The 15,866-nt window shown below is 40.5% G+C and overlaps 1 protein-coding gene across 3 annotated transcripts in view; it reads right to left on the bottom strand.

Annotated features, from left to right (window-relative positions):
* jmjd1cb (jumonji domain containing 1Cb) overlaps positions 1–15,866 on the bottom strand; it is a 180,410-nt gene that overhangs the window by 73,230 nt on the left and 91,314 nt on the right. Inside the window, exon 1 of one of the 3 annotated variants that reach the window (XM_049563854.1) lies at positions 3,888–4,180. The exons of the other annotated variants lie outside the window; for them this stretch is intronic. The gene's annotated coding sequence lies outside the window, so the exon portion shown is untranslated. Of the gene's footprint in view, positions 1–3,887; positions 4,181–15,866 lie in introns of those variants that run through there. 3 annotated transcript variants of the gene reach the window in all.

Raw genomic sequence — 15,866 nt, forward strand, 5'->3', positions numbered from 1 at the left:
ATTTTGAAGAAACTAGAATATAAAACATGTTTTCAGTTATTTCACCTTTTTTTGTTAAGTACATAACTCCACGTGTTTATTCATAGTTTTGATGCCTTCAGTGAGAATCTACAATGTAAATAGTCATGAAAATAAAGAAAACGCATTGAATGAGAAGGTGTGTCCAAACTTTTGGCCTGTACTGTATATATATATATATATATATATATATATATATATATATATATATATATATGTATATATGCACATAAGCAGACAAACTGAAACACGAGTGCCACGGCACTTATTTGAATTCGTTTTTGCTGTCATCATCTTAAGATATGACAGATTAAAATTGGAATTTTAGACTCCAGGGGTGTGAAATGTCTTCTGAACACTCATAACAAAACTTGCTGAATAGGTGGAGCTTTCCCACTCAGTGTGATAAAGAAGATATGTTTCTACCCAAGAGCTACAAATTAAATCAAAATAAATCAAAATACAATACAATTCAGAGTGTCTACATTACCCACTGCTATATAAATGTAACATTTGAATAACAAGATGATATTATTATCTAATCAGTTAATTATGTCATCTTGTGAGGGATATGGCTAGAGGTGCATTTTCAAAAGCTCATTAAAGCTGGTCCCAGACTACAGGAGTTTTAAAATCCTAACCAATTCTGAAATCAGGTTGCATCACGCGCATAAGGAGAAACTTCACAGATGTTCTTCTCTCTAGCCACAAACATGCACACACTACAAGATTTGAAAATAATGGCCCATCACACACTACATGATATTAATAAGACTATTGTGCCAGAGGGAACTTGAATGCTCCTGTCATGTGATCTCATGGGGAAGCGAATGTAAACAAAAGAAGACTGTTATGGTGTGACAACTTGCTGTAATGTTAATAAAGCTTTGCAGTGTGGAAAAAAACTAAAGCAGAAAGCTAAATGAGTATGGATGATAACATGGTTAGGGAGACACTGTCAATACAGGTTTTTTGTTCTTTAATCAGAACTGGAGGTGAGTCAGTTTTTAATGTCTGTCAACAGAAACATGCTAGCTAATGTCAAGGGGTTTAAAAATGAAAAGTTACAGCCTCATATCACATTGTAGCATTGAGGTAAAACACAAGTGCACTGAAATCTACTCTACTCACTGAGGTGTCCACTATTGGCCTTGGGTTGGAATATTTTTGTACAAAACCTGAAAAGTATAGGTGAGAATTATAATTCTGTAATTACTGAAAAAGTCCGTAATAAAAGACCATAAACAAATATGCTCTCTATATGCAAACAATCTACTGTATATCAGCAGCCAGCCAACTGAGTGTTCCAAAGAAGTCCTGTCAGGCTGAGCGCATCCAAGGCAGCTAAAAAAAGGACACTCAAAGAGCAACCTGAGTGGACACCATTCCTTTATTTCTAGTCAGCTGTAACCTTCCAACATTGCAGCTCCAGTTATACTGCAAATGGGGTCAAAGAGCCTGCTTTGAATTGCCCTGGCTATCGTTAGCCTCATGGGCTAACATTTAACCGTTGCCTGGTAACACCATCAGCTGCTTCACACTGACGTTAGCTTGTGAAAATCCTCTCATTTACTTCAGTCTCATTGTAGACTTGTCTCTCTCATTGGCTTTTGCGAAAATACTCGCATAATCATCCAGATTTTAAAATCCTAAATATCGAGTACATTTGAAATTATCGTTGTGACCTTGATAAGCCTGCTAGCAGTTTGGGAGGGCTAAGACTGGACCTGTTACCCCTCACATTACCAGATAATCTGGGCCGAACATCAGTATCGACCAAGGTCTCAGACCAGATTCCTTCATAATCGTGGCTAAATCAGCCTGAGCACTGAGTCTGAGCACAGTTTAAAGGGCACTCCACTGATTCAGTATGGCACTCCAACAAAACTGTGGGACTTACAGGAGAAAGATTTTTTTAAAAAAAGAAAAAGGTCAAAAGTGAAGCAGTATAGGTCACGATATCCTAACTTTGTCAGTTTGGCTTCAAAAACACTGGATCCTACACTTCCCATAATGCAACTAAACTGCATCTTTCACAGAGTGCTGCAGGGATGACATTTTATTGTGAGCAAACACTTAAGTTCACATCACCCTGGCTACCTCTTCAAAAAGCTGGTGAGATTTTCGCATTGGATTTTGGATTATCATAGAAAATAAGCTCTGTAACGAACAAAAGTTTATGACACTTTCATGTTTTGTTCAGTAAGATAATCTTTACAAATGAACACCACTTGTTTGATATTTGAAACCTAAATGCAATCACCAGAAATAAAAAAGCTAACGTTAGGCATGACTTTGACGCCAGGACAACAAAGCTATAAAGCTGTGTTTGCCGTGATGTTCTGTACTCTCATTTAGCTACTTGTTGACAACCATTATTTTAAAGAGATGTAAAGACTCTTAAGCTTGTGTGAACCACAGACCTTTTTTCAGGCATCTAACCAAAACCCGATTCAAAAAACACGACTGCCTGGGGCGTTGGCGGCTTAGTGTATAGAGCAGGCGCCCCATGTACAAGGCTGCTGCCATAGCGGCCCAGGTTCGACTCCAGCCTGTGGCCCTTTGCTGCATGTCACTCCCTCTCTCTCTCCCCCCTTCACACTCATCTGTCCTATTGATTAAAGGCTTAAAAATGCCCTAAAAAAAATCTTTAAAAAAAAAAAAAAACACGACTGACTTCAAGACAAGGGAAATGGGAGTGCAAAATGCTAACTCATTCCTGAAGCACAGTATTAGACTTTCTCTGCCCTCTTTATACACGCAGACATCATTCAAATTCCACGCCCACAGTTGGCCAGACTTTCCGTTAAAAAATTGAAGTATCAAGTCTAATCCAGGACGACCTTGATGACATCATCACGTTTGATTTTGCATTCTTGTTAAAGCTCATCCAGAGAAAAAGGAGACATTATACAACTGTTTTACAGGCTGAGTAGTACTACTTGTGACAAGTAAACCGACTTTCCCCAAGTCAAATCAGTGGAATGTCCCTTTAAAGTCTGTATTAAGCAGGACTAAGTTACAGAAATATATTAGCTATACAGGTCATGGATTGGTCTATGAATTCTCAAAGCTGATGACATCTTAATGAAAAATCAAATCGGTACTGTGGATCAAAACTATTAGAAACCGTAAAATGTGAGCCATATTTGGGACTGAGCAATATACTGTATGATTATGAATCAGACATCTGCAAATACACCATATACTAAGAGACATGAAATACTTTCCACCATAGACAGAAAGATAAAAGTGTCTCCTACGCATCAAATCACACTTTGACTTGTGATTCCAGATCAGTTTGTGAAAGATTAGGTAGCACAGGGTAATGGAAAAGTTACATAAAAACACATCAACAACTAAACATAGCAAGAACTGAAGCGAAGTTTGGAAAAAAACAAATGGATTAACTAGAATCCTGGAGCATTATTATACTTGAGGTCTTGAATTTAGATTTTTGTGTTTGAGTATTACATTGCTTTTGGAAAAGCTCTGATGACGCCATCTGCTCTGTAACAAACATTGCAAAGTATTCCAAGCTAGATTTTGACAAACCTGTGGTAGAGATTAGTTGTAGTAGCTATGTGGTAGAGAGGTACGTTATTAGCATCTAGATTATAATACTAACAGCATCTTCAGAGACTGCTACAGGCTACACACTCCACTAACACACACAAAAGCACACACACACAGTAACACGCACATACATGTCGACATCAAGAACCGATTAGAACGACCGTTCAGTCTATTCTGGGAAATGTGCATGGTTCCCAGGCAGTTTGTTACTTCAGCCTCGTGGATCAAACTCAAGTCGACGAAGAACAGCAGCGATATGAGCAACAGCAGACGTTATAAAACTGTAACATTACCTCTTCCCTCCGTCTCCAAGCAACATCAACGAGCAATGGCTCTGAAGAAAAACACTTGACAAAACTAGCTTTGATCCAGCGAGCAGGGGAGAGGCAGGAAGAAAGACAAGAAAGGATGACGAGGGTAAAAAAAGAAAAAAAAAGGCAGCAAGAGGGGGGGGAGAGAGAGAGAGAGAGAGACAACAAGAGCAAGAGAGTGTGGTTTCTTCTTGTGGTAAGAAAAGACAGATGGCCAAGAGGGAGAGAAAGCGGAGCAGAGGACGAGCTACACAGCCGACATTTTAACTGCTGCTGACGCAAGGAGGGGGAGAAAGGAGAGAGGAGGGGACGGAGGCAGGGCCGGCCGACACACACTTCCTCTCTCTCTCTCTCTCTCTCCCTCTCCCTCTGTGTGACGCAGGCTCTCTCTCTCTCTCTTACTCACCACACTCTCTGACTTGCTCTCTTTCAATTTTTCTCCCTGCCTCTCACTCCCACTCCTCCCCCTCTACTCTCTTCAATTTAGCTTTATTGACAGTCATTTGCTTTAACACATATTCCGAAAACTTGTATTTAAGGGACAACGTTTAAGCATCAAACTCTAAACTATTTAAACTTATTTTAACACAACTGGCCAGGCAAAAATGCTTAGAAAGAGCTGAATACAATAAACTGTGGTTTCCACATGTAGACCTCATGGCCACCTGCTGTTCACAGGCATGATTCATATATTTATATACTATGCATACACTATTTTTGTCTATTATCTATGTAGGATGGTAGAGACCAGGGTAAATCATTATATTGATGTAGAAGATATATACAATTGTGTTGTTACAGTTTTTGAGACAGTATATAAGGCTACATGAGTCAATACATATATATGAACACAGATGAATTGACTAGGTGTGGTGTAAAAGAGGTCACTCTCTGTGATGACCTTGTAGAGAACCATCACCAAATGTGCCTTTTTGTTTAAAAAATATTTTCCCTCTTGACTTTCAATAAATGGAACCTCTGCTGTTCTTTTTTGTATTTGATTGTGCTGTAGCTTCATGTCCACAATGCTGCTAAATTCTACCCTTTGTCTTTGTACATATATTCCCTGACTTATTCTGCATATTTTCCTTGTGTTAAATAAATAAGGAAAAAACAAAAAAAGGTCTTTTCAGACAGTAAGAACACTCCACCTCCATACCAGCTTGGATCCGCAGGGTCTCACTGCTCTCGTCATGTGAGTAGACCAAGCTGCAACCTGTGCAGCTGAAAAATAAAGCTGATGCCGAGTTCCAAACACTGCAGTTCATCAAAAGGACCACTTGAGACTGGCTCTAAAAGCAAGTGAATGTCCATAGACCCCCATGTTAAAAAGGCCGACTTCACAGCAGCAATAAACATGTTTACAGCCTGGTTTTAAAACCTATATCTATATCTAATGCTACCTGATGCTGAAACAGATGCTCTGTTTATGCCCCCATAACTGTTGAGAATACAGTTATATATTTCCTAAACAGCAAGGATCAGTCTCTCATCCATTTGCAACATGTGGCACATAGAAAAAAATGTTCAAAACCATTCAACTCTGGCAGCACGGGGGGGATGTGTGTGCGAGAAATGCCTCTCAGGTTAGCCACGCCTCCCTATCTGCCTGTTCACCTTGAAAATGAATAACTAGGCGTGTCAAACACAACAATTTCAAAAGTGAGACTTTCATAAAAACAACTTAGTCAGCCCTTTTTTCCATGTCTAGCTGATACCATACCAGTTTTATAAGCTCAATATCAGTGAAGATGCACATCCAGTACACTGGATTAGCGGGTCACTTCATCTGGAAGAATGTGGTGATGAGTCTAGGCAATGTTTTTACCTGTGTCTGTAACCCTCTACAAACTAATTCTAGCACTCAAGGAGTCTTTGTGTTAGGGTCACTGCTGCTGATTTGGATGTACTGCCATACGACAGATCGCATCCTGTCCATTTACAAAGAGTCAACTTATGTGTTTTTTTTGTTTGTTTGTTTGTTCATCTGTAAATATGGGGACATAGTGTTGAAATGCTATTCGTTTCATTGGTCACATGAAATCATATCAGATACACTTCCAGTGAAATTACAGAATGTTAAAAGTGTCATAATGGTAATGTCACACTGGAGTGGAGTCATTTTGATCTCAGTCACACCTTCAGCACACTTCCTCTGAGCAATTCTAAAAAACTTGATCAAAACTGACCTGCTACGCCTTATGAGTTATGAAAAGTTAGAGAAATGACTGTGCATATGCAAATTTAACTTCTAGTTTCCTATGTAGTCTTTACAGTGAGCTTTGATCAGACACAGATAGCTGTGCTTTACCTTATGATGCATTACAGTAACATCCAGGAAGGTTGCAGCATTCATGTGAGGACACAGGAGGACATCCACGTTTAAAGATAAGTGATGTCACTGGACCCTGCCATTGCTGGCTTATTACAGTGTTAGAGATAAATGTATGTCTCTGTAAGCTTTAAATTGTGGTAAAACATTGAAAGTGCAGTCCATCTTTGGTGTGAACTGTTGTCATTATGGTTGCTGTTGTTGTCTGTCACAAGATTATCTGAGGGTAAGGGGTATTATTTATTAATTCAGTTACAACCGCCAGTGTAAAGCTATAATCCAACATATGAGGCTAACTGGAGGGACACTGACTTTCCTTTAATTGACATACCAACAATCAGTGCTGGGCTGTCTGAACAGGGAAATGTGCCAAACACAGAGTCCATGGGTTAGTTTCTCAAATGACAGATCCTAAGTCCCGTCCCCCTTAGTTACAGTTACCAAGACAGACAAGAGTGACAAAAAGAAACATGGCAATGCCAGTTTCGCTAAGCCAGGTGCCGCTGGGCTTTGTTTTTTTTAGTTTCCGGGCCTCAGGCAGTAGGCCTGTTGCTTCAACAAGCAGACAGCAAGGACTACATTATGTGATGGAAGGATAATTTCACAATTAATGCTTCTGTCTCAACCAGAGAGGAAGAACTACAGACTGCACCCACTGCACTACTGGGTATGTGTCCCCTTTTCCCCTCCTGGGATCAGTAAAGTACTCTATATTTATAACTGAATACAGACCATGGTGCTGACCTAAAATTACACTCTCTTTACTGGAGAAAGTTACTTTAGTTAGTTCAGGTCAGCACGTAGCCGTACAGACATAATATAAAAAATGGAATGTTAGTCTTGATCATTTCTGGCTAACGATAATGTCATCTTAAAAATATATCACCAAACAACCAATATGTCCTTCAACAAATCTCTTTAACCACAGAAGAAAGGAGGAAGCAGACCTGGCTGATGGATAAAAACTGATATTAAACTAACTCTGTTTGTTGTAGCTATATGTTAGGTAGTTAGCTAGCATTTTACTAATATAAGCCAACTAAAAATGTGACGACAGTGAAGACTGTGACAGTCCTAGCCACATCTTTCAACCATCTATAAATTCTGTTTTTCTTTAAACACAGACGAGTCTAGCAGATAGCATATCTAAAGCTGAAAACACACTGGCATTGCTGTGGCGCGTCATATGACGCATGTCAAGTGCTGCCCCTAGCACCAAAAGGACATGTCACAGAGTGATGCGTCAACGGAAGACCACACAGTCATAACTACTTTTACTAATAGATTTGGACTTCTTCTTCCTCTGTGTTAGCTTAAAATGATGTATGGACACCAGGTTATTAAACTGAATTTCTCACCCAAAGAGCCAATCTCCAGAGCTATGCCTCACCAGGAAATATCTTTTTGCCATTGTCTTTATAATGACAGGATTGTGGGTCGTAGCTCAGGATATGTCTGAGCCTCAACAACTAGTTTTTCCTCGTCCTTTCTTTGACACACACTAGAGACAGCAGCAGCAACAGTGTTCTCTTTATACATCCATGGTGAGGAAAGGAGTCAAAGCCCCAGGAGCAGAGAAAAAGAGCTGCTTCGAGTGCCATCATGTACTAGCATAGAGCAAGTGGGGAAGAAATGCGTTTAATTCAAGGGGAAGCAAGGCTGGAAACAGGACAGCGGCGTGAAGTGTCATGGGGCAGCGCATCCATGAGCCCTGGCATGTGGGACTGTGGATAGTAAATAATAGGGGTGGCTGTTTTGACAAATGCCACTCTGCCCCAGTGTGTTTTGGCCTTTAGTACAAAAGGAAAGGGGAAAGTCCAGTGAGGCTCTGCTGTGTTTCAAGCTTGCTCAACTGTTGGAGCACAGAGCAAAAGACACTTTTTGACTACATATGGACAACAGTGAAAAACTAATATATGAGATGGGACCATTACTCTTAGGAAGTTTTCTTTGAAAAAATTAACACTACCCCAGTGAAATAATAATTTTCCAGAACACACAGGATTGAATGCCAAATAATAATATACAAATAGTTTTCAAACAGAGCTGTCTGGCCCAAAACTGAACCCTCTTACACAGACAATCACCCTAAAACCATCCCCTTTGAACTGCTCAGCTGACCACAAACGAGCTCTGAGTAATCTGTCCATCGCTTAGCAGATTTACACACTGCTACTGTAACAGTGCGCGCACGCACACACACACACACACACACACACACACACACACACACACACACACACACACACACTTGTGCAGTAATATCCTGTGGTCCATCTGCTATACTGATGCAGCATTAAAGCAACAGTCTCTCTCTCTCTCTCTCTCTCAATACGTTAGACGTGCTCTCTATCTTAGTCTCCATCTCTTTAATCTTGTTTTCTACTCTAGCATCAAAAAATGGCGGCCTTTAAGGGTTCTACACTTAGATGACTCTAAAATGAGGACAGAAACACCGCCACTGCTGCCACTGTTTGTCAGAGTGAGAGGCCTGAACTGCTTCTGTGCAGGGAGACAAATGTTTTTTCTGCAGCCCTCTCTGCCATAAAGGTAAGCTATAATTACACATGCACACACAGATCCACAGGAGGCAGGAGATTACACTAGACCAGCTCCATCTGCTCAGGGGGAGAGAAAGAGGGAGACGGGGAGAAAGGGGGGGGCTAGAATTTTTATTGACCCAATTTCCACCAAAAGTACATCTCAAACACTTGACTGGTTTTCTCTCTGGCTGGCTAACAGGCCTGAGAGCAAGGCACGAGCCCCAGAATGTTCCAGCAGGTCTGCGGATGTAGATGTCCTCCACTGTGACACACACACACACACACACACAGAGCAACAGAGTGCAAGGCAAGCTGTGTTATAGACACATTACAATGGTGAAGACAGTTTAGAGATTTCAAAAGGAGAGAGCTGCATGTGACACACACACACACACACACACACACACACACACACACACACACACACACACACACACTCCTTTGTTCTCCTGTCATCATAAACAGAGCCAGTACAGTGACCAGATAGCAAGATGCCTGCTGATATCTATTTGTGAGTGTGTGTGTGTGTGTGTGAGCTGTATTTCATTTTACAAAGTGGGCCATTGTTGCTAGGTAACGTAGCAGGACTTGAGCTGTCTGCAGCCAGGAAAGAGAAGTCAAACAAAGATATTACACTCACTTTTTTTCTCACTCTGTTGTCTTTTGTATCACTGCCATTCCCTTCAGCTCCCCTCTATCAGCTGCAGCACTGACTCCTGCCTACCTGCTGTTTCGCCTGTAATCTGATCGGTGAACAGCACATCTATCAGAACTGAATAACAAGGTTGCTATTAGAAAGCCATCTGACTGACATGAATCACTTCACTTTATCTCAGCTGTAATTTTCCTGTGATTCTCTGTGGGAATATGAGTGGAAACTAATGAACAGAGACAAATGACACAAGCTTATGAATCAGAAACCATCAGGACCCGGAGGTTTGTTTTGGGAAGTTATTTATAGCATCTCTTCAGGGATACTTGCATCAAATCCTCCGTGCTGGCAGCAGCTACAGATAAAACCTCCTCAGGAATTCATTTCTAAAAAAACATACAACACACACACACACACACACACACACACAACTGAAGAACTGAAGATACAACCTTCAGTTCTCGACATAAATAAGATCTGTGAAATTACAGACTCTCTCTCTCCCTCTCTCCCTCTCTCTCTCTCTCTCTCTCTCTCCCTCTCTCTTTCTCCCCGTCTGTGTCTCTCGTGCTCTGAAATTAGGACAGAGGAGAGCTCTGCCAGATAATGTTGGTGTGTAGCAGCACACGGGCACTAAGCCAGATCGCAGCATGAAAGTGTAGATTATGTGTGTATGTGTGTGTGTCAGCTAAAAGAGTGTCCCATTAGTTTTAATGCTGGCTCTGCACCATTTGCCTTTGCTCCAGAGGTGGCAGACACACAATCATGTGGCCTGTCAGTTAGTTGAGCAGTCTGTCTCCATTTAAAGCAGGGCTGACCTCCCAGATTCAAACTGCAGGGTTTACAATGGCCAATACATGTATGTAGTGTTGGACTATATGGATTAAATATGCAATCATACGGTGTATTTTACATGGAAGATGACAAGATATGACTATAATCAATTAGTAAAGCAACCAGATGTCTGTTTTTATTAATCCAATCAAATAAGAACCCAACAAATCTCACTGATGTAAAAATACTGTAAAACTTCAATTAACAGCATAATTCATTCAGATTTACTGGTATTATGAAAAAACGAACTGTCATAAAGTCGGAATATGTGTCCATTCCTTGATTACCCGGCAAATTATCTTTATTCCTTCAGTCTGTAAGGGTGCTTTGATGAAAAAAATGGAAAAAGGTTTTTCCTAAAAATTAATCAAAGTTGTGAATATTGTTTTAACAGGATTAAGTGATGTTGGGTTGGTATGTTGGATGCTGAAATCCTTGAGTGCTGTAAAAGAGAGTCAAGAATGCTCTCTGTGTCTGATGCCTTGTCTGTCGGAGCTAGATTAAATTAATGATTTGTTGTTGATATGTTATTTGGAGCCTAATTCTTATACAAGTAATATTCATACTGGTTGAAATAAATAATTTGGTCGTGTTTCCCATCTTTGCTAAAAGGAATGGATCTTTTTCATAGCAGACATTTTGACTTGTCATAGCAGGAAAAGCACAGGTGAAACTGAGAACATTAACGATGGCTCAGTTCCATTAAATGTCCCCATAAATTATTCCAGTGAACCAGCATGGGCAATACCAAGGCCTATCTTTGCAGCCATCATCAATATTCTTGAATACATCTGTGCTTTTGGTACTATGACAAGTCAAAATGTCTGCTGTGAAATAGGTCTGCTGAAGGCCTCTCCCTTCTAGACGCCGGTCCCAAATATAAGCCTGCTGACATCAGTGATTTAAGCAAATAATAGTGTGGGGTACTAATTGAAGTTTTAGAGTAACATCTCAGCAGTAATTCAAGACAACTTTTATTTTTATAGCTCAATACTGCAAATCACAGATTCGCCTTGAGGAGCTTTACAGTTCCTACAGCATGAGACACCCTCTGTCCTCAGACCCCCGATTCAGGTAAGGAAAAACTCAACACCTGAAAAAAAAAAAAAAAAAGCTCTAACAGAGGGAAAAAAACACTTTAAGGCTGAAATGAACAGTTTCTTTCAGTAATCCATTAGCCTAATCTTTAAGTTATTTTCTTGACAATCAATTATTCATTTGGTCTATAAGATGTCAGAAAATTGTAATAAAAGTCCATTAAAATTTCCTTCAGCCCATGGTGACATCTTCACATAGTTTGTTTTATCCAACAAACAAAGCCTAAAGACACTCAATCTTACAATCAAACAAGACAAAGTTATGAAACCACTGAATTCAGAGAGGGGACAAAGACTTATACAAGGACAGACAGGCCAAGGGAAAAAAACAAAGAAAAAAGTAAGCCACCCCCACCATGACTTTAACAACTGATCCATTATTCTATTATCAAAATATATTTTCTGTTGATAGACAACTCCATTAATTGACAATGTGTCTCAGCTCTTGATTGACAGGTTCATCACTCAGCTGTAATTGTTACCATAACACACTCTGGTAGTTTCCAACTGGCATATGCAATAAGTCTGGAAAGTATGTCTTTTCACACAGAGGCATATTAATGCAAAAGTACCTCTCTGAGCATGTGAACCTGCCAAGATGTGTTTCCTCACAGCTCCCCTCCAAGACCCTCACAGTTTGGCCGAGTCAGTTCCAATGATGCTGGAGACAAACCACTTATTGCAAACTGTGGAGCATTTGCAGCAACTGATGGCAAAATGTCATATAAAGGAAAAGCTGGTAAACATTTGCATTAGGTGACGGAATATGTTTTATTGTATCCTACATCCTTTCCTTCATTTCCGACAATGGTTTGATGCTGCGTGGCACTACCCACTCTCACTCCCTTTGTTCACTTTCACACACTCTCTCCCTCTGCCCTTGGGTGTCGTCTGGTCATTGGAATTCACTTTGTGTCTTTGATGGGAGTCTGCAGTGAATGCCTTTAATGAGTTCACACAGTGCTCTCAACACTCCCTGGGAGAGAGAGAGATGATGTAATATCTGGATCAGAGATGCAACTGCACGCACGCACGCACGCACGCACGCACACAGAGCAAAGAGGGACTGAGGTAACAACAGACAGGTGTAAAGATCAGGAGGGCTTAGACTCTTAAAACCTTCTCTCTTTTTCTCTCTCTCTATCCAACATAACTATCTGCCTTCTCTCTAGCATTCTGTCAGTCTTCCTCTCTGCTGATAGTTGTCTGTGATGTTAGGGAGATCTGATCCCGTGTCAGAGTTGGAGAAGGCCAGAGCAGAGCCATGCTGATGTCTCAAAACACTAACGCCAGGTACAGGCTGCCAATGACTGATGAAAGAACAGTGTTTTTTTGCCCCACAGGAAGAAAGATGATAATTCTGTCATGGCACAAGAAGTTAAACTTTTTATAAAAGACCCTGAAACCGACCAGAACATATCCTTTAACTGAAAGCTTTTATCAGAATCAATGTCCAAATGAGAACAGTTCTGATATACTGTGTGTTTTGATGTTACATACGCGTGCCAAGAAGTCATGTAACAGCATTGCTTCATTATTTCCTCTGCTGTTGTGTAATGCTGGCATTCTGCTTCAGTAATAAAGTCATGTCAGTGAGAGAAAAGAGAAACAGAGAGAGGTCCCTACTGATCAGTGTAACACAAAGCTGTTGTGTCAGTGTGGGGAAGCCTGAAGACGCCCTTCCTACGCACAATACAAACACTAACAGTCAGGGAAATAACTAGATAAACACACAGCCACTATCAGCTTTATTAGCTCCACTAATGGGACAGTTTATGCAGCCGGACGCTCACTGTCAGGTGTGACTAATGGGCCAAAATTCCAGCAGCATGTATGTGTGTGGGAAACAAGCTTCCGATGAGCTATATTAGCAAAGAGCTACTCACCAATGCCTACCAGACCACAACCTGCAAATGTACAGTAATAAATATGGGGGAAGTTAACTAAAATGTATTTAGTTGTAAGATAGATAATGACCAATAGAATCAATATGACCGTTGTTCACAACAAACTCTTCAAACTGTATACGTGAAACATCCCATTTAACCCTCTTCGAGCCCTCTTGTACACATAAACAGAAAACAAACAGACATATGCCAAGCACCTGCCTAAAAATATTAAAACAGAAAGGTGTTTTTTCTAGATTTAACAGAAGAAGCAAAGCTCTGTATGACCACAACAGTGTGAAACCATTTATGGAAAGTCAGTACAAATACTGCAAATCAGTGACCAGGACTTCTCTACTGTCATATTACTATTGTACATGATTTTTGCATAAATGTGACGCAAATTGTCAGGTATTTGATTTGCCACAACACTCAACACTTTTTTTTTAACCCATTAACAATTGTTGATGTTGTGCCCCTATGATTGTATATAAGAATCGCATTCATTTTATCACAGTACAATTTGCAGGCAACTAGATGTCTGCATTCAACACTAAACCTAAAGCAGCCTGCTTCACATAATTATTAATATTACATTCTCAGAATTGGGATTATTTACTACTCTAGCACATACACTAAAGACCTATGTTACATCAGAGTGTTATATCACATCCTGTAGGTCGGCAGCTGTCCTCACATAAAAGGTGTAATGGTGCGTGTGAGTGTGTAGGAGGAAGATGTGTCATCACAGACCACATGTCACACACAGACTGAGGAGGAGAACAGAGTGGTGAGAAAGCAGACAGAGAGAGTGGCTGATAAACCAAATGAAGCTGAGTAAAGCTGTAATCTTTGTTGTACTGGTGGAGTTTACAGCACTGTGGTAACCCCCTGTGCAGAATCCAGCCTTATTCAATCATTATTGGCAGAAGTCATTCTGTTACTTCAGCAGCACTGCCACAGCAGAGGAAGAGAAACACACACTCTGCTACTACACTGTCTGTGAGCCACACCTACAGTGTATGTGGTTATCCTGTCATGGTGAAAGCCACATTAACACTGAGCCAGACCGACCAAAGACCAGGCAACAGCAAACACATGTGGATCTTAACCACATACCGGAGCGATTTTTCTACCTGAAATTTGACATACTTGGAGGATTTTGTCTTTTGAAGAGATCAAGATCACAAAGATGATGATGCAACTTGCCCAACACTACGCACCTATCATGTGTTTGAAGAGGTAGAAGGTGTCATAATAGTGCTGGTTAAAAACCAGAGGTTCCATTAGCCAAGGTTTAATTTCAGCATAGCATTAGGTATCAAGAAACAATTCTGATCTGGAACCAGCTACAAATTTGCTTGAACCAATGATTTCTAATAGCGTCTACAATTGATAATTTTATCAAAACAATGTATCCAATGACTATGTGGAAACAGAGTCTCAATGAGAAAGGCATCTCTCATAGTGATGAACCTACAGAGAATCAATAGCTGAATGTGCAGCTCCCCTCAGCTTTTCAGAGCTTTATGGTGTGTTTCATCTGTCTTGTCTGTAACTTTGTTGTTCTGGTACACTCTCACTGCTCTGTAAGTGTCCTTTTTCCAGCAGCAGCAGGCAGCTGTTTTCTGTGGAAAAACTCTATAAAGCCACTGTACATTACCTGCTCAAACAGCAGACACTCACTGTTAGAGACTATGTGATCAACTCAGTTAGCAGCTGCCTGCCATGATATCACAGTCGCCACCTAGTGATTTTCTATTTTTGGAGATGGACCATTCATAAGGAGCGCTATTGGAATATATATATCGTTTGGTTATTCATTGCACCACACTCTCGCAGAGCAAAGTGTAGTGTACTATGGGCTTCGTTGGAGCAGCAGAATGCCAGGCACAGCGAAAGTTTACTTTTACTTGTTTCTGCAGAAGCTGCTCCTCTCATCCATAGATCTGATCTGATCATGCTCCCCACGGAAATGTTAATGATGTAGCATTTAGCAGCTAAAGAAACAGATAATCCCTGTAGGAGCTGGTGGAGACCAAAAACAGAATTAAACGTGGAGTAAATATTGGACTTATATTCATCATTTGGACACAAACACTGCTCCTAATAAATGAGAATGTTGCCCTGTCTCTACAACATGTACTTAAACAGTGTGCAAACAATTTACCATATCGAGTGAGTATTTTGTGATATTTTATTGTGTGGGGATGTGGTTGGCAGATGTAGTTTGGTACAAAGAAAGTCTATCCGTCTATCTCTAACACTCAGCAACTCACACCAAAACAATCTAGACTAATAAAAAGCACTACGGGTAGGAGGAAAAATATGTATTTTGGAGTAAACTGTCCATTCAATGCTGTGCTCACAACTTGTGTCAGCTTGTTTAAGGAATAGAGCTTTTTGGGTACACATTCAGTACGATTACATGCACAGTTAAGCCAAGAATAAGGTCATTTATTTTGGACTACTGTCCTTGTCCCAGTACACAAGCACAGGAGGGGAATCGATTGATTGACTGAAGTATGTTTGACTCCACTACAAAAGGTGGTGATATGTCCCCTTTCAGCTTGTTAGTATTGGACCTTTTTTCCAGTTGACCTATTACATCACAGAC

Source organism: Epinephelus fuscoguttatus, linkage group LG20, assembly GCF_011397635.1.
Source record: "Epinephelus fuscoguttatus linkage group LG20, E.fuscoguttatus.final_Chr_v1".
NCBI classification, from domain to species: Eukaryota; Metazoa; Chordata; class Actinopteri; order Perciformes; family Serranidae; genus Epinephelus; species Epinephelus fuscoguttatus.